The sequence below is a fragment of the Myxocyprinus asiaticus genome, chromosome 8 (assembly GCF_019703515.2).
Source record: "Myxocyprinus asiaticus isolate MX2 ecotype Aquarium Trade chromosome 8, UBuf_Myxa_2, whole genome shotgun sequence".
NCBI lineage: Eukaryota > Metazoa > Chordata > Actinopteri > Cypriniformes > Catostomidae > Myxocyprinus > Myxocyprinus asiaticus.
In genome coordinates this window covers 52,224,877-52,247,769 of record NC_059351.1, presented here as the reverse complement: position 1 = coordinate 52,247,769, position 22,893 = coordinate 52,224,877, and the positions used below count along the sequence as shown (strand labels likewise).

At 42.1% G+C, this 22,893-nt stretch overlaps 1 pseudogene; it reads left to right on the top strand.

Moving 5' to 3' along the window:
* Positions 1-22,893, top strand: part of LOC127444735 (complement C3-like) — a 58,936-nt pseudogene that overhangs the window by 16,276 nt on the left and 19,767 nt on the right.

Genomic DNA, 22,893 nt, shown 5'->3' with positions numbered 1-22,893 from the left:
CAGACACGAAAGACAGCGATCATGACCATCCGAAGTTGAGAGAAATCGACCGCAACCAGGAATAACACACGAACGGAAAGGCATCTTTAAAAAGACGCGTCTTTAAAAAGACGTTCCGTGTGTGCGCTCTTTTAGAGAAATATATACTCTTTTAGAGGGGAAAAATGCTCTTTCAGAAAATATACTCTCTAGTTTTTCTGCCGAAGCGCCCAGGGGCGTTCTCTGCAGTGCACCAGTGCAGAGGAGGGAGAAGCCGCTGAAATGCGCCGTCAGATCCAGCAGAGGTGAATGAACAGTGCTATTCAGCTCGATGAGCATGACCGTTCGGCTCCGAAGAGAAAATCTGAATGAGTGGTTGCATACCAGCTCCTTTTATACCCGTATGTTTGGGGGAGTGGCATGCAAATACCACTCGCCAATTTTCATTGGCCTTTTATCAAAGACCAGAGGTGTCTCGGGCTCCCAAGAGTGACCCCTAGTGTCACTACATCGACACCAACGTCGAGTGAGTGACAGATAGGGAACTCCAGCTATATAGGCAACGCGCAGCCTATACAGAGAACAAACCGCACTCAGGATTTCTTCAAACACAGCTGGCGCAATTCTGAATGCAGAGCTCTCAAGGTATGTTTTTCTAAGTTTCAAACTACATTTAACTTGACGCAGCGACCTAAAAGCACTGTGTGACATAATGCAACCAAAGTGAGATGCTCCAAAAGCGTCCGTCTGACGCATGTGTATATTGACGTGTCCTAAGAAAAACCCTTATAATAATAATAATTCAACTGCAAACTGGATTATTGTGGACTGTAGTCAAATGATAGGGTTATTTTCAATATTATGGAAATAAACTATATATTGCTTTTTAAAGTGTCCACATCACTGAGGAACTCACATGGTCCATCCACACTGAAGTCGTTGTGAAGAAGGCTCATCAGCGCCTCTTCTTCCTGAGACGGCTGAGGAACTTTGGAATGAACCGCCACATCCTCACACGGTTATACACCTGCACTGTAGAGAGCATCCTGACTGGCTGCATCTCCGCCTGGTACGGCAATAGCACAGCCCACAACCGCAAAGCACTGCAAAGGGTGGTGCGAACTGCCAGACACATCATCAGAGGTGAGCTTCCCTCCCTCCAGGACATATATATCAGGCGGTGTGTGAAAAAAGCTCGGAGGATCATCAGAGACTCCAGCCACCTGGGCCATGGGCTGTTCTCACTGCTACCATCAGGCAGGTGGTATCGCAGCATCAGGACCCGCACCAGCCGACTCCATGATAGCTTCTTCCCCCAAGCAATCAGACTTCTGAACTCTTGATCTCCCACGATCAAAATACATCAGCACTGCACTTTATTACTCTTATTACTCTTATATCTCACACCGGCCTGTCATAAATTATATTATTATAAGTACAACTGACTATCAACCGACAGCCTGAATGTCAATACAGTACAATACTGTACATTCTATATATACTATACTTACTTTTTTATTGAATATTGTGTATCTATATTGTGTGTATTGTATACTGTACAGTGTATGTTATATTAGACTTTAAATTGTGTTGTGTAAATTTGATGTTTATTGTAAATTGGTATATGTCTCATCACTGTCACGACTGCTATGTTGCTCGGAACTGCACCCAAGAATTTCACACACTATTGCACTTGTGTATATGGTTGTGTGACAATGAAAGTGATTTGATTTTGATTTGATTTTAAAGCCACTTTTTGTATTGTTTTATCAATGATTTACTCGTCTGCCACAAAATTATATTTATAATTATATAATCATTATATATTAAACTATTGTATTTGAATAATTAATGGAATTATCATGTAATTATTTAAATTAAATACTTTAATCATTTGACAAACCAAGTGTAAATGTATACCAAACATATATATATATATAATTATTATTATTATTATTACTACTATTATTATTATTATTATTTTCAGGTAAAGACTAAGGATCCTCAATTAAAAGATGAGCAGCAGGCAGTGAAGAAGATGACAGCTCAAGCCTACAAGTCCAAAGGTGGCTCCAACAACTACCTTCACATTGGCATTAATGCTGAAGAGCTTCAGATTGGTGATCAAATGAAAGTCATGCTGAGCCTGGGAAGAAGACCGCGAGTATTTAAGCAGGATTTGACCTATTTGGTGAGGAGCACACTTTAAATAATTTCAATGTAGTTTACGTTTTGTTCTTATAGTGTAACTAACTATTTCAAAATTACAGCTTGACTAAATTAACTGCTTTAAATTGACACTAGCTTGTCAAGCTGCAAGCTTCTCAAAGTAGTTGTAGAGTAGTGTTCATTAAAAGTGTTTTTATTGTAAATGAATGTACGTTGGCTGTTTATATGCACTTCGCCCCTCCTGTTTTTTTTTTTTGTTTTTTTCCCAGATCTTAAGTAAAGGGCAGATTGTGCAAGCACACAGGTTTCAAAAGACAGGACAAGTACTAGTATCTCTGTCTCAACTTGTAACCAAAGACATGCTGCCCTCCTTCCGCTTTGTGGCTTATTACCATGTGGGCTCTGAGGTGGTGTCTGACTCAGTCTGGGTTGATGTGAAGGATACGTGCATGGGAAAGGTTGGTCAACCATTAGGAGGCATAAGGTTTATTCAACATGTTCAAAATACACAAGGAATTCCTCATTGTGCGTGTATATGCATGAATCCGATAAAATTCTTAATGTAATGAAAGTAGCACACATAATTTATCTGCAGTTGTTTATGGCTACTGGTAAGTAATACACTGTTTAATGAATGGTACATGTACTTTGAAATAAAAATATCAGTAACATGCATTTCCTATATTTTATTAAAGCTGAAGTGTTTTTTTTTTTTTGTCTGTGCCACTATCGCCATGGAACGGAATTGGAAAAAGTAAATATTGTTTTCAGACAGCCTTTTGAATATGCCCCTTGTCTGCTGTTAAACAAACAAACATGTAGTCCCGCCCCAAACTCACAGCACTGGTCGATATTGTTGTGTCGGGTTTGATACGTTGCGTCATAATTTATAATGCCACAAAGACATAGTGTTTACTGTTTTCAAGACAATTATCCTATGAATGGCTTACTTACAGTTCGCTGGTTCATATCCACCAAATTCCAGAGTCCCATGACTCTTTGCGGGCTCAATGTGGGCGGAACTTCCTGTTAAGCATAAACAATCGCTATTATGTACTAACGCAGCATTAAAAATTACAGAAACTTGAGAACAAATGATCACAGAATTATAGCGAGGTGATATTGTTCTTCCTCACCCATCTGATAATGATTATGGGTTTCAGGATGAAGGCCAAATATTGCAAATATAGAAGCATTTTAGTTATTTTGTCGAGTCTTTATCCATCGATGGAAGTACCTGAGCAGATTAACCTGAAAAGATATGTAGCTTATTAGCGCCTTCACAGCTGTAAAGCTGGATATATTTTGAGAACTGTAGATAATTATGATTATTTTAAAGCATATATTGAGTCGTCAGAATCTGAAAAGCTTGTTGTACTGAGATTATGTACTTACATCAGAAACAGGGGAGGTCCAGACAGCAGGATGCTCGTGTATTACAGGACCGTTTTTCAGATAAAATATAATTATTTTGTGGGAGATGACTGTGTAGTATGCTCAATCTAGCTTTATAATGGTCAGTTTACATACTTAATCTCCATATCTAAATGCTATAACATACATCAAATGTTTCAGTGTTGATTGAATTGCGCACAATAGTTCAATGTTCTTTGTAAAGCAACTATAAAACAGTATGTATTAATAAAAGCACTGTACAAAAAAAATTAATTGGTAGGCTACCTAATGTCCACACTGTTTTTCAAATCACCTTTGCCCCTTAAGCGAAGATATGCACATTCTGCAAAGACACTCAAAAGAAAGTGAATTGCAGGCAGGACAAATGCAGAAAAGAGGAAAATCATAATACAATTAATTTTAAATGTAATAAAACATCTCACTACTGTACATGTCTCATCTAATAATTATGGTCTTGCATTGTAGAATTTATCCATTTAGCATCACAGCATGAAAACAGTTGAAAACATCATCTCTGCTCACAGACAGTTCAGATAAAACACAGTTCCTTTTTATATTCAGTAATAATGCCAATAAAAAGGCCAATGCTGAATAGAAATGAACAAACTCTCAAAATGTCTAATGAACTTTCAGCACATGTACACACACCAGAAGCACAAAAATGCAATCGTTTATGTAAATCATTGCACTTAGTTTCTGGACGTCTATCGTAGCCGGACTGTAACGGTGGATAATATAAGTAATCCCCGCTGTTGACTTCTTGCCAATAAAGTGCAAACAGCACACAAACAAATTATTCCAAACTTTTTCAAACAGATGTTCCGAAGTCAGTCCTTCTGTAGGGAGCCGATGAAAGAAGCAGTATCTGGAACTGGAGCGCTTTGCGAGTGGTTTCTGATCATAACATTGCTGTTTTAGATAAAACTTTAGTTTTGCTTAATTATTAGGATAACCATTAACTGCACACATTGTCTGGGGAATTTTAAAGACATCTTACAATATTTAAAAAGCAAGAATCTAACCGCTTGACATGCAAGCAAGCAGAGACCGGCTACACACAAAACGCCAACCAGTCGCACTTCCGCTAGCCAACCGGAAATTCTGCTCATCTTGCGAAATACAGTAGACTCGCTGAGAATATTGTGGATAGACTTGGAGCACGTTAAGGTGTGCAGATTTGGTGTGCTATCCATAATGGAGGGGCTCAAGCATGGGACTTGGCTCCATATTAAATATTTTAAAAAAAAATATATTAAATGTTAGTACATAATAAATCATATAAGCAAATATTAGAGTACTTTTCCATGCCCCTAACAAATGTTACTGAACGGAACAAAAATAATGTCTTTTTTTTATTTTTTTTATCCCAGCTCAAAGTAGAGGTGAAGGACCCAACACAATACCGCCCAGGAGAAAAGTTCAGCTTGAAAATAACTGGAGACCCGGAGGCTAAAGTTGGGCTGGTGGCTGTAGATAAGGGTGTGTATGTCCTTAATGACAAGAACAGACTCACTCAGACAAAGGTAATTAATTTCTTAACTGTTGCAATGTACAATACTGTGTGTTCAACAATTAAAAATACCTTAATACCTAAATGGTCTCTTTGTTGATTTGTCTCTGTCTGATGTCACTTCTAGATCTGGGACGTCATAGAGAAACATGACACTGGCTGTACAGCAGGTAGTGGAAAGGACAGTATGGGGGTTTTCTATGACGCAGGTCTGATGTTTGAGTCCAACAGTGCAGGAGGCACCAACACCAGAACAGGTTTTTGAATGGTTTCTTTAGTGTGAATTTAAATGTACAGTAATCCTTGATCTGTACAACATATCAAGGAAAAAAAAAAAACATATTTCAAGAAACAAATATTAAATCTTTGTGGAATGCACTTCAGAATCTCTTAAACATGAATTAATTAAAGATTGGTGATGCTAGTTTCCAAGCAGATTTCAATAAGGCCTAGAGGTGAAGTCTGGAAATTGTTTAATGTTTTTGTAGTACATGAGTGCACTGCTCCATCTAAGAGAAGACTGAGAGCCGTGAGTCTTCTGCAGGTCACCACTACACTTGGTAAAGATGCAGTTCTATTTAAGCTGTTGCAATATCACGCAAAATACAAATCTTAAGGAACCTTACATGTTCCTAACTTGCAGATTCCAGCTTTTATTATATTTTACCCCTACAGTTCTTATTTCCTGTCCATACTTATTGTTGCACACTAATATCTTCTCAGCTGGTAAATACTCTGGTGAGCTGAAGAAGTGTTGTGTGGATGGAATGCAGGACAATGAACTCGGCTACAATTGTGAACGACGAGCCACGTACATCGTAGACGTAGATGAATGTGTCCAGGCCTTCCTGTACTGCTGCAAGGAGATATCAAAGCACAAGACATTCTCAGCAGAGGAATAACTCATCCTTGCACGCAGTGAGAACATGCAATTGTTCCATCTTTTAATTTTTTCCCTCATTTGTTTATAAAATGATTTGAATAAATGTTTCGGAGCTGCCTAAAGCTCAGTCCTTTAAAACGTACATTTCAAAAGCATTGTCCACCTATGCAAGACTCAAAGGCAAGTCTTTCTTGCCTTTTTTCCCCCTTAAATTGCTCATATTAGTGAACAAATTGTCATGCATTTTCAGCTGGGATGTCCCAATACAATTTTTTGGAGACCAAGTACAAGTAACGATCCTTCATTTTTGGTACTCACAGATACTGATACCTGTTTATTTTTGCAGGGTTTTTGTATTGTTTACAGTTTTAAATTCAATACTGTGAGACAGCATTATTATTATTTTCCAGCAACTTTTACTCAACAGACATAATCAAAAAAGTCATATTTAGCAGTCACAAATTTTACAGTATTTTTTTTTTTAATAATCACTAAATAAACAAATCCAAGAGAGCTTACCTACTGACTTTATTGGTTTCAGCAACTGTAAATCAAGAGACATTATCAAGAAAAAAAATTGTCATTTTTAGCTCTTACATTTTGAGAAATACTCAAAAATCCACTATTTAAAATAATAAAATAAAAGATAATCACCAATATTTAAAGGATGTCTCTCAAAATGTATTCTTTTGCAAGTCTAAGGGGCAGGTTCTTTTTCATGAACAGAAGTATGCCTGCATGTTAATATGTCGGGATCTATGCATTTATTTTGCTCTTGATTCCGTATTTGACAGTTCAATTAAATTTGATCTGTCTAAACATTAATTCATTCAAACTTTAATAAATTAAACTAATACAATTAATTTTCAACATAAAATTGCATTATTTAATCAGATGAAGTGCTTTTATAGAGATCGTCACAGCACAATCCACAACACAGCATTGAGTTATTTTTTGTCAAATGCTGCACAACAAAGCATCACAGACATGATAAATTGCTTACATGTAATACAGTTAATTAATTATTATTGGTAGTAGTATTAATATTACAGTGGATATTACATACAGTAGTGATTTAATTCTTTTTTATTTATTTTTTTCCATTTAAATTGAGCTTCTATTTTGGTGGAAACCCTTTCGGTTTCTGTGTATTTTTGACAGTAGCTTCTCACCTCTTTTTGAGAAGTCTCTTTTGCAGGTCACTACGTGACACATTGAGGTTATTAAACCACAGAAGGCTGAGATTTAATTAAATATATATGTAGTCTATGTGAGCTGTGTGCTTCAAAGTGAATGAGTGCCCTGCTATCTGTTATCTACTACATTCAGTAGATAATTCTCATGCCAATATAATATTATATTTTGTGTCATGGCAGAACATTGCTCTAATTGATACAACTTTTTCTCCAATATTAAACTTAAATCTGTATGAAATTAAAAATTCCCGAGCAAAATTCTGTCAAATCTCTGCTCAGTTCAATATTAAATTTAATAGCTACCGATGCTAAAAAAATACCATCAGTATACATTTACGCATTTGGCAGACACTTTAATCCAAAGCGACTTAAAGTGTACTTATTACAGGGACATTACCTCTGGAGCAACCTGGAGTTAAGTGCCTTGCTCAAGGACACAATGGTGGTGGCTGTGGGGATCAAACCAGCAACCTGATTACCAGTTTTGTGCTTTAGCCCACTACGTCAGCACCACTCAATATCAAGCTCTGACTAAATTCGATAGCCACGCGCTGTTTGATTTCAGCTGGCTGCTTTCAAACACTCACATGCATATGTCTGCCCATGCGCTCGTGTCCTGTGATGAATGCAGCTGCGTGTGTGAACAACCAAATGCTCTTTTTTAAGTCAAAATGCTTGATGCGATATTAATGTAAACACCGCTATTAAAGGAATCATTCACCCAAAAAAGAAAATTCTCTCATCATTTACTCCCCCTCATGCCATCCCATATGTGTATGACTTTCTTCTGCAGAGCACAAATTAAGATTTTTAGAAGAATATTTCAGCTCTGTAGGTCCATACAATGTAAGTGAATGGTGACCAAAACTTTGAAGCTCCAAAAATCACAAAAGCAGCAGAAAAGTAATTCATACGACTCCAGTGTTTTAATCCATGTCTTAAGAAGTGAAATGATAGATATGGGTGAGAAACAGATCAATATTTAAGTCCATTTTTGCTAGAAATTCTTCTTCCTCCATTTCACTTCATGCATGAAGAATATGAAAGTTTTTTTTTATTTTTTAATATTTTATTTATCAAAGCTTTTTTATACAGTAATACAAAGACACACAAATTATATACAAACTCACAGCAAAACAATACTCGCAATACAAAGCAATACCATGACACCAGATGCCTAGAATCAGGGGGCTGACCCAGGAGAGTATACATACATTTATCTTGTGGCAGATTCTGAAAATCAGAGAAAGTGTGTTTCATATAGTGACGCACCTGCAAATAACGAAAGAAGTGGGAATGGGAAAGGTCAAAAGTCTTGCAAAGGTGGTCGAAAGCAGCAAATGTATCATTTAAATAAAAATCCTTCATAATGGCTAGACCCTTGCTTTTCCAAATAAAAAAAAAAAAATATTGTATCAGATTGGCCAGGCAAAACATTATTAGTTTTGCAGATGGGCAGGAATACTGAAGGATGTGTGATGTTCAGTGCATTCTTCATTTGGTTCAAAATGTTAAGAGAATTAAGAACAATGTTTTTACAATGAAACTATTTAGAGGAGTCAGCACTAGAAAGAAGAATTGCTGCAAGAGACCGGCAACGGACTGAGCTTCCATATGCAACAATTTGGGAGACTCATCAGCTGGGTCGTCTGTACATGGATCACGGCTCTGCCAGTACACCATAGCCCTAGCATTGGCGGCCAAATAATACTGCTAAAAAACAGGTAGCCCTAAACCACCAAGCTCACTGGGCTTCTGTAGGTGGACCTTGGAGATTCTATGAGCTTTGTGACCCCAGATAAAGGGCAAAATAACAGAATCTAATCATTTAAAAAATAAACAAGGTAGATATGTAGGAACAGTATGTGAGCTAGGAATTAATTTAAACTGTCCTTATTCTACATCATTATTATGTAAGGAAATTTATAATGGAATTAGTCACGTTCGACAACCATTATAAGAAAAATAAATGACAAATAATTAGATTATTTGTCTGAATAAAATTCTCCACCATTAAAATCGTAATACAACGTCTCATTATATCCGCTCACAATTTCTATTGTAAGGAATTAGCTTTAACAAGGAAATTATGATTAATTCACTTATTGGAGTAATATTATTCTCATGGCTTATTGAAAATAATATCACACATATTTTAGGTATAGCTTTGAAGTGAAATCTTTTAAAAACAGGGATGAGATTATTTATCAAAATATACCACAGTCAAGTTATCTTTGAATACAGACAAACTTTATTGCTATTCTAAACATAAAACTAATCTAACACATATAAAATGAAACAGGTTGGTGAATAGTGACAGAATGTGAAATAAATGATCAATACAGAGAAAATGTTGACAATGCCTGAAGAACCATTTATCCTTCTTTGAGTCTAAATCGATTTGCAATCAGATTACCCAAAGTATTTAACTAATACACCAGCACTTTGAGCAAAAGTCTGGAGATGTACTTGCGTGTCGTTGCATTTCCTTGCATTGCATTTCCTTGTGTTGCTTGGTTCTTTGGGGTTTTAAGAAAGTTCGTTCCGTCGATGTCTTGGACTCTGTTATGATCGCTGATAGTTATTGTCTCGATGGATGATGAAGTGGGCTTTGAAGAAAGGAAGACTCATGGCTCCCGTTGGGTGTGTGAACCATAGAGCAGAGAGTGAGAGGCTTCCTCGGGACTTCGGGTCCCGAGTTTCCTGGGACTCTACATGGCATCAAAATTTTGGCACCCATTCACTTGTATTGTATGAACCAAAAGAGCTGAGAAATTCTTCTAAAAATCTACAATTGTGTTCTGCTGAAGAAAGCCACACACATCTGGGATGGCATAATGGTGAGTAAATGATGAGAGAATTAACATTTTTGGGTGAACTATTCCTTTAATATATAAGCAGATGGGACAAAAATCATATATCAAAATATTAGATCTGTGCGATGTATAAATGCAGCCTAATATATCTGCTGCTCAGTGTTATAGGCATTCAGACATTCTGACTTCATCAAAGTAGTATTAATGTATATCTAATCACACATTAATCACACATTTTATTTTGCATTAGATTACTTACTTTTTTAATGTTTTTTTTAATGATTTTATATAAATATATGATTTTTTTAAATGTTTAATTGCTACTGTTATTGAAAACTTAAAGCACTGTTTACTCTGTTCTCTATTTAATTACTGGGTCTTGAATAATTACTTGAAAGGTTTACAAAAGAAACACTGAAGGCTCCATTGTTTTAATTTAATGAGTGTTTTTTTAAAGCATAGTTGCTTATTTATTTACCAGTGCAACACCACACCTAATGCTCAGGTTTTGTAAATCACTGAAATTAAAATTGTTTTCTTCAAAATTGTAAAAGAATCATGATCTCTATTCTAAGCAAAAAAATCTGCCTTTCATCTTCTTGTTTTTCTTCTTTTTTTTTTCTCCCCAAGTTGGAATGCCCAATTCCCAATGCGCTCTAAGTCCTCGTGGTGGCGTAGTGATTCGCCTCAATCCGGGTGGCAGAGGACGAATCTCAGTTGCCTCCGCGTCTGAGACCATCAATCCACACATCTTATCACGTGGCTTGTTGAGTGCGTTATCGCGGAGACCTAGCGCATGTGGAGGCTTCACGCTATTCTCCACGGCATCCACGCACAACACACCACGCACCCCACCGAGAGCGGGAACCACATTATAGCGACCACGAGGAGGTTAACCCAACGTGACTCTACCCACCTTAGTAACCGGGCCAATTGGTTGCTTAGGAAGCCTGACTGGAGTCACTCAGCATGCCCTGGATTCGAACCTTTCATCTTCTTTTTAAAATCTAATGATTATTTAGTTTTACTAGACTCCCCTAAACTGATCTTATGAGTTAAAACTTACTCATTAGCCAGCACATCAACTTCAGCGGCCGTGTTGTCTTTCTGTTCATTTATACATGTGGCAGCTCGGGGAAGCACATGATTTTTTAACTGCTCAAGCACTATTTAGTTGCAAATATCTTTTAATGTGTCTGCCATCAACCGAAAAGGGACATAAGTTCACGGACAAACTCACAGTGAGCTCCTTTAACCCCCTTAGTCAGAGTCCTAAACTTTTGGCAATACACCTTTGGAACCAACTCGTACCACTGACAGTGCTGAGTAAGCCTGTTGAGCTCTCCCAGTGAAAACACATTGTATAAGTAAAGTTTGCACTTTATCGGGCAAACTTTAGCATCAGCTACCCGCTTAAACAGAGTAAAGAATGTAAGTTCTTTCTCATAAAATTTGGGTAACAATATAACATTTCTGACAGCGTGGAATGAAGGATCATGCTGGGAAAAATCAGCAGAACTCATTAAAAATGTACCCTCTCTAAACTCATCTAGGCGATATCTCTGGAGATCGAGGTTCATTCACTCAGTTTTACGTTTTTCACGTTCATGTTCTAACCTCATACAATCCTATCAAAACACAAGACACTAACTACCTCAACCCTAGTCTTCATGCAGTGACTTGTGATGGGTATTTATGCACTAAATCCCGCTGACACAACAAAAGAAACCAGCAAGCTGGCAACTCTACCGTACCACATACAGTACATGCTCTCGAGACTGCTGCTCCACCCACATTCACCACACACACAAAAAAATTAAAAATACAATTGAGCTCAACTTGTCCCAAAAGGGGAATAAGTTGCTGCAGACAAACAGGGACACAAACGGTAACTAAGACAGCTACTGCTACTTAACAAAATCCCACACTGTTCGAATCAAAAGATCATTTGCATTTTTTTAAACAGTGCAGAAAAAATTACTTGAGCCCAGAAAGGGTGTGCAGTGAAGCCATTATCTGTATTTGTGTCTGTATCTGTTCATATGACAAAATTATCTGTATCTGTCTCTGTATTCAGATAGAACCAGGTGTAGGCTTAAACCGGAAGTGCATCAAAACTAAATGAAACACCCATTTTTAAGTGTTACTTTTACATTTATAGCTTCTATATATAAAATATGCCTTGTATATGCCTTTTTATAATAATAGCCTAATAATAATAATAATAATAATAATTAATATTATTATACAATTATTATTTAAAAATATATTATTTTATTATAATTTTTTTCTCTTACCAGATAAAGCTGAATTTGTAGGCTACATTAACTGTGGAATATGTTATTAACTTTGGTTTCTTCTGGTATTTCAGATATTAATATCTGCATGAAACAGAATTTCTGTTTGTCTGTTCATGTATAACGTCATGGTTACTGGTGTAACCTCCGTTCCCTGATGGAGGGAACGAGACGTTGGTGTCGATGTAGTGACACTAGGGGTCATTCTTGGGAGCCCGAGACACCTCTGGTCTTTGATAAAAGGCCAATGAAAATTGGCGAGTGGTATTTGCATGCCACTCCCCCGGACATATGGGTATAAAATTCCCTCCATCAGGGAATGGAGGTTACACCAGTAAGCATGACGTTCCCTATCTGTCACTCACTCGACGCTGGTGTCGATGTAGTGACACTAGGGGTCCCTATACAAAATGCCACAAGGCTGAACTGTGTTACGTGAACTGGCGGTGTGTGGTGGGCAGACTTGCTGTGTGCCTCATAGCCAGCACACCAGGTCGACACGTAACCTCCCCCAACACAGTTATGAGTGTCGAACGGCCCTTTTTGGGGACAAGTCGACTACCCAAAGATAGAGACAGGCTTAACCCAGTTGTGGCCTCTTTTCCCCTTCTCTTTTTCCACTCCCTAAAAAAGAAGGGGGATTATCTGACTGGGCCGCCAGGTCTAGTCAGGGGGTGTCCCTCCCAAGGGGAAGATACCGCGGAGACCACACCTCGCCCCAAGAAAGGGGGGGATATTTAAGTGGAAGAATACATCACATGGTCTTTCCAACCATATGGAGAGCCTTCAAGGTAGATCCTGCCCAATGAGGGAGGAGTTACTACAAACATGGAGACTGGGGCAGAGGGGCTCTGCCCAAGGAAGACGCAGTTTGCCAGCAGGGAAACGAACTAGCGTAAGATATAGATCACATGGGGTTAGCCTTACAGGCAACCGCCACATGCGGAGCACCTACCCCAGAACAGGGCTCTTAGTTAGCGCATGTACTGGGCCGGCAACGAGTATCTCCGAAAACTCGACTGCCACAGGGCTCGGAGGAAGTCAACCAGGGAACAAAGTCTGTGAACACTACTGGGAATTAATGGCGCATGTCTTCAGCTCCAAGGGAGGTGGAAGGCGCTATGTGCAAGTGATACACCTGGCCAGCTATCCCGGGCTTATCCACTTGTGTTGCGTGCCACTACCTGGGATGAAACCGGTTCCACCCGGAGGTTGTACAATCTTGCACAGGTGTTGGGTGTTGCCCAGCCCGCTGCTCTGCAAATGTCTATTAGAGAGGCACCCCTGGCCAGGGCCCATGGAGCTGTTACACCCCTGGTAGAATGGGCTGGTAGCCCTACCGGGGACGGCATGCCCTAGGCGACATATGCCAGTGGGCGATCCTCTGCTTGGAGACAGCGCTTCCTTTCCGCTGTGCACCAAATGCAGACAAAGAGCTGCTCAGAGCCCTGCGTGCGATCCAAATAGATATGTAAAGCACGCACTGGACACAGCGATGACAGGGCTGGGTCTGCCTCCTCCTGGGGCAGCGCTTGCAGGTTCACCACCTAGTCCCTAAAGGGGTGGTGGGAACCTTGGGCACATAGCCCGGTCAGGGTCTCAGGATCATGTGAGAGTAACTTGGACCGAACTCCAGGCACGTTTCACTGACAGAGAACGCTTGCAGGTCACCTACCCTCTTGATGGAAGTGAGCGCAGTCAGGAGGGCAGTCTTCAAGGAGAGTGCCTTAAGCTCGGCTGACTGCAAAGGTTCAAAGGGGGCTCTCTGTAGACCCTGAAGAACTACAGAGGTCCGATGAGGGAACGAGGCGTGGCCTGGAGGGATTCAGCCTCCTGGCGCCTCTTAGGAACCTGATGATCAGGTCGTGCTTCCCTAAGGACTTACCATAGACTGCATCGTGGTGTGCTGCTATGGCAGCAACATACACCTTCAAGTTGGAAGGGGATAGCCTCCCTTCCAACCTCTCTTGCAGGAAGGAAAGCACTGATCTGACTGAGCATCTCTGGGGGTCTTCCCGACGGGAAGAACACCACTTAGTGAACAGACGCCACTTAAAGGCATACAGGCGCCTCGTAGAGGGAGCCCTAGCCTGAGTAATCGTGTCTACCACTGCAGGTGGGAGACAGCTTAGGTCTTCCGTGTCCCGTCCAGGGGCCAGACATGGAGATTCCAGAGGTCTGGGCATGGGTGCCAGATGGTGCCCCTTCCCTGAGAAAGAAGGTCCTACCTCAGAGGAATTTGCCAGGGGGGAGCTGTCGCAAGGAGTGTGAGGTCCGAGCACCACGTCTGGGCGGGCCAGTAGGGTGCTACCAGGATGACCTGCTCCTTGTCCTCCCTGATCTTGCACAGGGTCTGTGCAGGCAGGCTCACTGGGGGAAACGCATATTTGCGAATGCCAGGGGGTCAGCTGTGTGCCAGCGCATCTATACCGAGGGGGGCCTCGGTCAGGACGTACCAGAGCAGGCAGTGGGGAGGATTCTTGGGAGGCGAACAAGTGCACCTGTGCCTGTCGAATCGACTCCAAATCAGCTGGACCACCTGAAGGTGGAGTCTCCACTCTCCCCTGAGGGTAACCTGTTGTGACAGCGCGTCCGCTGTAGTGTTGAGGTTGCCCAGGATGTAAGTGGCTTGCAGCAACTTGAAGTGCTGCTGACTCCAGAGGAGGAGACGGCGGGCGAGTTGTGACATACAACGAGAGCGCAAACCACCTTGGCGGTTGACATATGCTACCGTTGTCGTGTTGTCTTTCTGAACTAACACGTGCTTGCCCTGGATCAACGGCCGAAACTGCCACAGGGCGAGCAGAATTGCCAACAACTCGAGGCAGTTGACGTGCCAATGCAGTCGCGGACCCATCCAGAGGCCGGCATCTGCGTGCCCATTGCAAACAGCGCCCCAGCCCATTTTGGAGGCGTCTGTCGTGACCACGACGTGCCTGGGGACCAGTTCTAGAGGAACACCTGCCCATAGGAATGAGAGGTCGGTCCAAGAGCTGAAAAGATAGTGACAGACCAACGTAATGGCCACGCAGTGTGTCCCGTGGCGCCATGGCCATCTCGGGACTCGAGTCTGAAGCCAGTGCTGAAGCGGCCTCAAATGCATTAACCCGAGCGGGGTGGCCACCGCCGAGGATACCATATGCCCCAGGAGCCTCTGAAAAAGTTTCAGTGGAACCGCTGTTCCCTGTTTGAACGCCTTCAAACAGGCCAGCACCGACTGGGCGCGCTCGTTCGTAAGGCGCGCCGTCAAGGAGACTGAGTCCAACTCCAAACTGAGAAAAGAGATGCTCTGAACTGGGAGGAGCTTGCTCTTTTCCCAATTGACCCGAAGCCCTAGTCGGCTGAGGTGTGAGAGCACCAGGTCCCTGTGTGCGCACAACACGTCTCGAGAGTGAGCTAGGACTAGCCAGTCGTCGAGATAGTTGAGAATGCGAATGCCCACCTCCCTTAATGGGGCAAGGGCAGCCTCTGCGACCTTTGTAAAGACACGAGGAGACAGGGACAGGCCGAAAGGGAGGACTTTGTACTGATACGCCTGCCCCTTGAACGTGAACGGCAGGAAGGGTCTGTGTCGAGGAAGGATCGAGGCGTGGAAGTACCCATCCTTCAGGTCTACCGCCGCGAACCAATCTTGATGCCGGACGCTCGCCAGAATGCGTTTTTGCGTCAGCATCTTGAACGGGAGTCTATGTAAAGCCTCACAGGTCCAAGTTTGGCCTCAACCCACCGCCTTTTTTTGGTACGATGAAGTAGGGGCTGAAAAACCCCTTCTTCATCTCGGCTGGAGGGACAGGTTCTATCACGCCCTTCCGTAGGAGGGTAGCGATCTCTGCACAAGGTAGCAGCGTTTTCATCTTTCACCAAGGTGAAGTGGACACCGCTGAACCTGGGCGGATGCCCGGCGAAGTGAATCACACAGCCGAGTCGGACAGTCCGGACCAGCCCTCGTAACGGATTGGAAAGCACAAGCCATGCGTCCAAGTTCCGCGCAAGGGTGACCAAAGGGACAACGTCATCGGATGCACCAGCAGGTGGGGCCGTGCGGCGGGGCGGAGTTCGAGGTGCCACACCACGACGTGGCCGTGCTGAGTCTAAGGACATTGAAGCACTTACCTGGCTCCTTGTGACCACCCCCGGAACAGCCTGGGACGGGGGAGGAAGAGGCCTGTCCTCGTGACCCGTGAAGACTGTCACATCGGGGGCGGACTTGTGCCACAGCTGGGCCCTCAGGGGCGGGTAACCACCGCTGGAGCGACAAACCTGCCAAATAGAGTGGTGGACGGTGGTCGTGATGACGGCCGTACACACCGGATATGTGACCCAGGAAACAAGGAAACCGCTCTTGCTGAGCTCTTGAGTACTGCAGCCACTTGGGCATGCAGTGCAATTAAATGCAAAAGGTAACAAAAAGATGGAGATCTGCTTACCAGCTCCAGAGCAGCGAGTTTCGTTGTCCCTGGGTTGCCTGTCTCAACCGCAGGGGGACACCCTTGGCGATGAGTAGACGGGGTGCGGGATCTTGAGCCGTGCCGGGGCAGGATATGCCAGCTAGCATCCATCTACTGCTCTACCATCGAATACTGCTGGGCAAAGTCCTTGACGGTGTTGCCGAATAGGCCCGCCTGGGAAATGGGTCAGCAAGGAATCGTGTCTTGTCGGCCTCACCCATCTCAACCAGGTTGAGCCAAAGGTGGTGCTTCTGGACCACTAGTGTGGCCATCGTCCGCCCAAGAGACCGCGCCGTGACCTCCGTCGCTCGGAGAGCGAGGTCGGTCGCCGAGCACAGTTCCTGCATCAATCCTGGTGCGGAACTACCCTCGTGCAGTTCCTTTAGCGCCTTGGCGGACTTGCAGGAGAGCCATGGCATGCAGGGTGGAGGCGGCTTGTCCAGCGGCACCGTAGGCCTTGGCCGTCAGAGACGACGTAAACCTACAGGCCTTGGACGGGGGCTTTGGGCCCTTTTTAGCACCGCGAGCGCCTTTATCCACCGGGGGATTGCCGAATAGCCCTTGGCCGCCCCACCATTGAGGGTAGTGAGGGCGGGGAAGCTGAAAAGATCGGGACCGGGCAGTAAAAAGTGCCTCCCACGACCTTGTCAGCTCTTCATGCACTTCTGGGAAGAAAGGAATGGGGGTGGGGCGTGGCTTTGAGCGATGCCACGAGCCCAGGAACCAATCTCTGAGCCGTGAGGGTTCAGGGAAGAGCAGTGAAATCCACTCTAACCGACGCTCGTGGCTGCCCGGGAAAGCATGTCTTCATCTCCGCGTCAGCCTGTGACTGGGCAATCGACCCCGAAGGGAAGAGCCCAGCTGAGGCTTCCAACTGGACGAGCCCGCTCTCCGATGCTGCACTCGAGAGCTCATCACTTTCGCGGGCTCCGAATAAGAGGTCGAACTCGCCGTGAGACGAGCCGGCGGACTCACCCGGGAGCCCGATCGGGGCAGACAAGCGTGCTGGGGAATGGGAGGTCCGCGGGGGGATACCTGGCGGAGGTGGTCCCATTGTGGTCCCCAAATCACCCCCAGTGCTAGCCGCGCTGGCCTCATACCCGTGGGTAAAAGGACCGAGGCGGGAGCCTCTGGGATGGCTCACTTTCTTACGAAGGCGAGCCACGACCGCAACGTTGCCATGGACATATTCTCGCAATGAGAACATGACCATCCACGAATGCTGTCTCCGCGTGAGCAGTTTCCAGACACGAAAGACAGTGATCGTGACCATTAGAAGGCGAGAGATAACAAGCACAACCAGGAATAACACACAATCGGAAAAGCATCTTTAAAAAGACGCGTCTTTAAAAAGACGTTACGTGTGTGCGCTCTTTTAGAGAAATATATACTCTTTTAGAGGGGAAAAATGCTCTTTCAGAAAATATACTCTCTAGTTTTTCTGCCGAAGCGCCCAGGGGCATTCTCTGCAGTGCACCAGTGCAGAGGGGGGAGAAGCCACTGAAATGCGCCATCAGATCCAGCAGAGGTGAATGAACAGTAGTATTCAGCTCAATGAGCATGACCGTTCGGCTCCGAAGAGAAAATCGGAATGAGTGGTTGCATACCAGCTCCTTTTATACCCGTATGTTCGGGGGAGTGGCATGCAAATACCACTCGCCAATTTTCATTGGCCTTTTATCAAAGACCAGAGGTGTCTCGGGCTCCCAAGAGTGACCCCTAGTGTCACTACATCGACACCAACGTGGAGTGAGTGACAGATAGGGAACAACATTATTCTGGAGGCAAGAGGTGTTAAACAAAATGTGAAATGTCAAGCACACATTTTGCAGTGAGTAATAAATACAAATTCAAACATTAAAATAAAATCAGTATAGCCTACTAACATGTGAAAGTCCCGTAAGTCTATCAGGAATTTTTACGATAGGACCCCATTATTTAGTTAAATAATAATAATAATAATAATGTTACATTTATATAGCATCTTACCAGAGTTCAAGAACACTTAATATTCTCAAATTTAGCACAGTTTAAAGAAGAAGAAAAAAAGATGGAGTTTCAGTTTCTTCGTTTTACATAAGGAGGAATATTCCTAATAGATGTATACTCTATGTAGCATGTAAACCTTTATGTTTACCTTACCTCTCCTGACTCGTTACATTTGGATGAATCCGTTATTCATTTTGAAGTCATTATTCATGCCTTTCCGAATAAGGTATTTGGCTTCGGGTACATCCCTAGAGCCTAGGCTAAAGCTGAAGTAAGAACCACTGCAATCCTCTACCCAAAACAGAACAAACAGGAAATAAAAATTCCCAAACAATCTCCCCCACAAAATTTCAAATTGGAACAGCAAACAAATGAGCCAAAATTGACTTGAGCAAACAAATCCAACGTGTTTCCCCCACAAAAACTGGTGTGTCAAACAATAGCACTACAACAAACAGGTTTGCATTCGATTGGCTGTAGAATCCACGTGAGCAACCAACACCCACCAAACAGACAATGAATGAAGACTGACAAAGCGCCCCCCCTCCCCCCCCTCCCCACCCCCCACCCCATTATCCTATAACGGGTCAATTACAAACCACACCAAAAACAAAGGGATCATAAAATCCCGGACGAGTCCCCATTTGTCAAGACTGGCTCGAAAGCCGTGACAAGGAGGGGGACAACACATTGGTTAAATGCTTATAAAAAATATTTATTGAAGGAAAATTATTACATTTAAATTAATTATAATTCTGAATGGGGGAGAGAAGAGAGTGAAGTCTGGAAGAGCGCTGCTTAACTGCCATGCACCAATCACACGCACGGGTGTGTCCTATCAGTGTTAACAAGCCAAATTACTCCATTCTCTGCCAATCTGCAAAACAGAGTGCAAGCACAGAAGAAAAAACAATACTGCTCAAAAGGGGTCGTAACACTTTTTCTTGCTTAAATTTAAGGTATTTATTTAAATAGATAACTTGTTCATTTTGTTTTCATGTTCAGGTGAGGAAGATGACTTTGATGAGATTGCAGAGGATATCGATATACGTACACAGTTCCCTGAAAGCTGGCTTTGGGAGGAAATCAATCTACCCTCTTGTCCTGCAAACCAGTTGTGGTAAATGAGAAAAGTTTATTACCCAATTATTAAGTACACTTTATTTTATCAGTTAGTGTTTAAACCAGACATCAGAATGGGGAAAAGTTGTCTTCAAAGTGATTGACTGTGGAACAATTGTTAAAGCTATTTGTACAGATTGATGTCATCCATGTAGAGGAGTGGCAGATGGTATCTCCAATTCTTAATATGTACCCATATCCACTCTGTGTGTTGTTCTGGCTGAGGGGATTCAGGCCTATGCAGAACAGAAGACCAGCATCCAGATGAAAAAGGAAACAACAGTAACGCAATGCTTAAACATCGTCAAAATGAAGTTACTGTTACAACTAGAGAATGATGCTGTAGGCTGCAAACAGCATGTCAGAACAACCCCTCTTGTGTACTTGACCCACAACCTCAACCTCATTGCAAAACTTGGGAATACACACACACAAACACACAGATATTGTGTAATATTTAGAATTTTGGGCTCTATACCTTTTTGCATGGTAAACACATTTTTGGATCTCTATATTGTATTGGCCAGGTCCTATACTGCTAGGGAGTAGGTGTTTTTTTAAAAAAAAAAAATTACAGTTGTGGAAACTGGTCACTTTTAGTTAACTTTTTTTACCTTGAATAAATGTTTTGTGTGCCTAGTGATGAAATTACTTTCTTGAGAAATGGACTCTACCTGAAAGACTCCATTACCACCTGGGAGATCATAGCCATCAGCTTGTCCAAGACTAATGGTAAAAAACCCACTCCACTTTTGTTTTTGTAATTGTTACTTATTGTTATTTCCTTTTGTTTTTGGTGTCATTCCTTTTCCTTTTTGGCATGCTCTCTTAGTATCGCCAACCACCTCACAATACTTATCACGACACATATGAGATGATTCAGTATATCACAAAACATAATAGATAATTAACTGGTAGTTTTTAAAATCAATTTAAAATCAAATTATAGAATGTAAAAAGAAAATTCTTTGTCTTTCCAGGCACTAGAGTCCCAACAGTCCAAAATGAATAAAATCCCAAATGCAGAATTTTTTTATTTTATTTTTTTTTAACCAAAAATCCCAATTATAACCAGAACAAAATGAACTATGTAACTATTATTTAACTATAAAGCCAGAAACACACCAAGTACTCTTATTTTGAAATGACGGAGGTTTGACTCTTACTTCATTTTTAAGTATTTAACAAACTTAAGCTTTTTGTAGCCTATATATTCACCAGATGAAGGGTTTTGTATATATATACATTTCACCAGATGAGGTTCAATGAGGAATGAGGTTTATTATTACAAGTACAGTATAACACAAAGTACAGTATAAATTGATGGGCCAGTCCAGTTCCAAAAAGCAATCTGCACCGATAAATCAGTAAAACCGGTATATCGGTCTACCTCTAATATGTAACAATTCATAACTGGATATCGATCTAATACATAACAATATATCTGTTATGTCTTCGAGGTATCTGTCTACCTCTAATACATAATAATTTCATAATTGAATATCAATGAAAAAACACAGCCAATTGCATGACAGATAGGCAGCATGTCCTTAAGGGAAAGAGTAAATGATCAGTTTCAAGCGTTCATGCAACTAATAGAAGCAATTCTGTGAAACGGCGCACTCAGAATTTTTATTTATTTAGACGACCTGCTACTTCATCGTTGAACTGTTGGGCATAATGTGAATGCACAAACAGATTAATAAAAATAACTAAATGGGGACCTAAAGATTCAATACAATATTGTGAGATGTAGTATTGCAATGGATCAGTATATGATTGTATTGGCACAGCCCTACTAGCTTTCTTTCTCTCTAGGAATATGTGTGGCAAATCCCCATGAGATCACCGTTACAAAGAAATTTTTCATTGATCTGAGGATGCCTTATTCAGCTGTGCGGAATGAACAACTGGAAATTAAAGCTATTCTTCACAATTACAGTAACCAAAACCTAAAGGTACTGGGCAGTCTTTGCAGGCTACTGACATATTAAGTGACACTGCACAGTGGTGGTGCTGAAGTTTGGCTTCATTTTACACAACCAGGTGCGCATTAAAATTCAAGACATCAGAGGGTATTTGCAGCAGTGCCAATAAAAAAAAGAAAGACAAGAAAGCATTTCTTGTTGACTCCATGTCGTCCACAGCTGTCCCATTTGTGATCATCCCTATGGAGCTGAAAGAGCAATGGATTGAAGCTGTTGCATTTAGCTCTAATCACAATGACGCGATAAGAAAGAATCTGAAGGTGGTGGTAAGTCTGCCTTCAAATGATTCCAATGTCATCATTTTATGATGACTAACATAAAGGGTTCTGGTTATTTCCGAAGAAATGTTGGTACGTTTTGGGAATTTCAAATGAACCTTTTGATCTGCACACCTATCTTAGACTGAGAGTTTAACAATATTATTTCAAGCTTTCAGTTTGGTCAAATACATTCCACTTTGGAATCTGTCTCTCTTTGTCTTTGTCGATCTTTCTTTCAGCCTGAAGGTGTGCTCACTGAAGTTAAGCAGAGCGTTGTCACACTAAACCCTTCTGAGCACTCTGGTGGGGATACTTTAAAAACATGTGTTGAACGGAATATCAGAATTTTGCAAAATATGGCTGAATTATTTTACAAACACTCTGCATTTACTTAATTGAACAGATGGCTTGCAGAAGGTGTCTATGAGAAGTGACATCCCAGCACGAAAGGTTCCAAACACACCTGCTTTCACATACATCTCAGTGAGAGGTAAGGTAAAACATTTGGGTGGATCTTGCAACAGAATAGTGTCAGAATGGTAGTTTAATTTATAAAAGAAATTTACATCACAGTCTTTTACCTGTCCATGCTTTCAGGTGAGGAGATTAGTCAGACAGTTGAGCAGGCCATCAAAGGAGATTTCATGGGTGAGCTTATCATCCAGCCTCATGGATGTGGAGAGCAGAACATGGTCTTGATGACACTACCTCTCATTGCAACTCATTACCTGGACAGCACAAATCAGTGGGACACTGTTGGCATGCACCGACGTAATGAAGCAATTAAGCATATCTACACAGGTCGGCACACCACTATCAA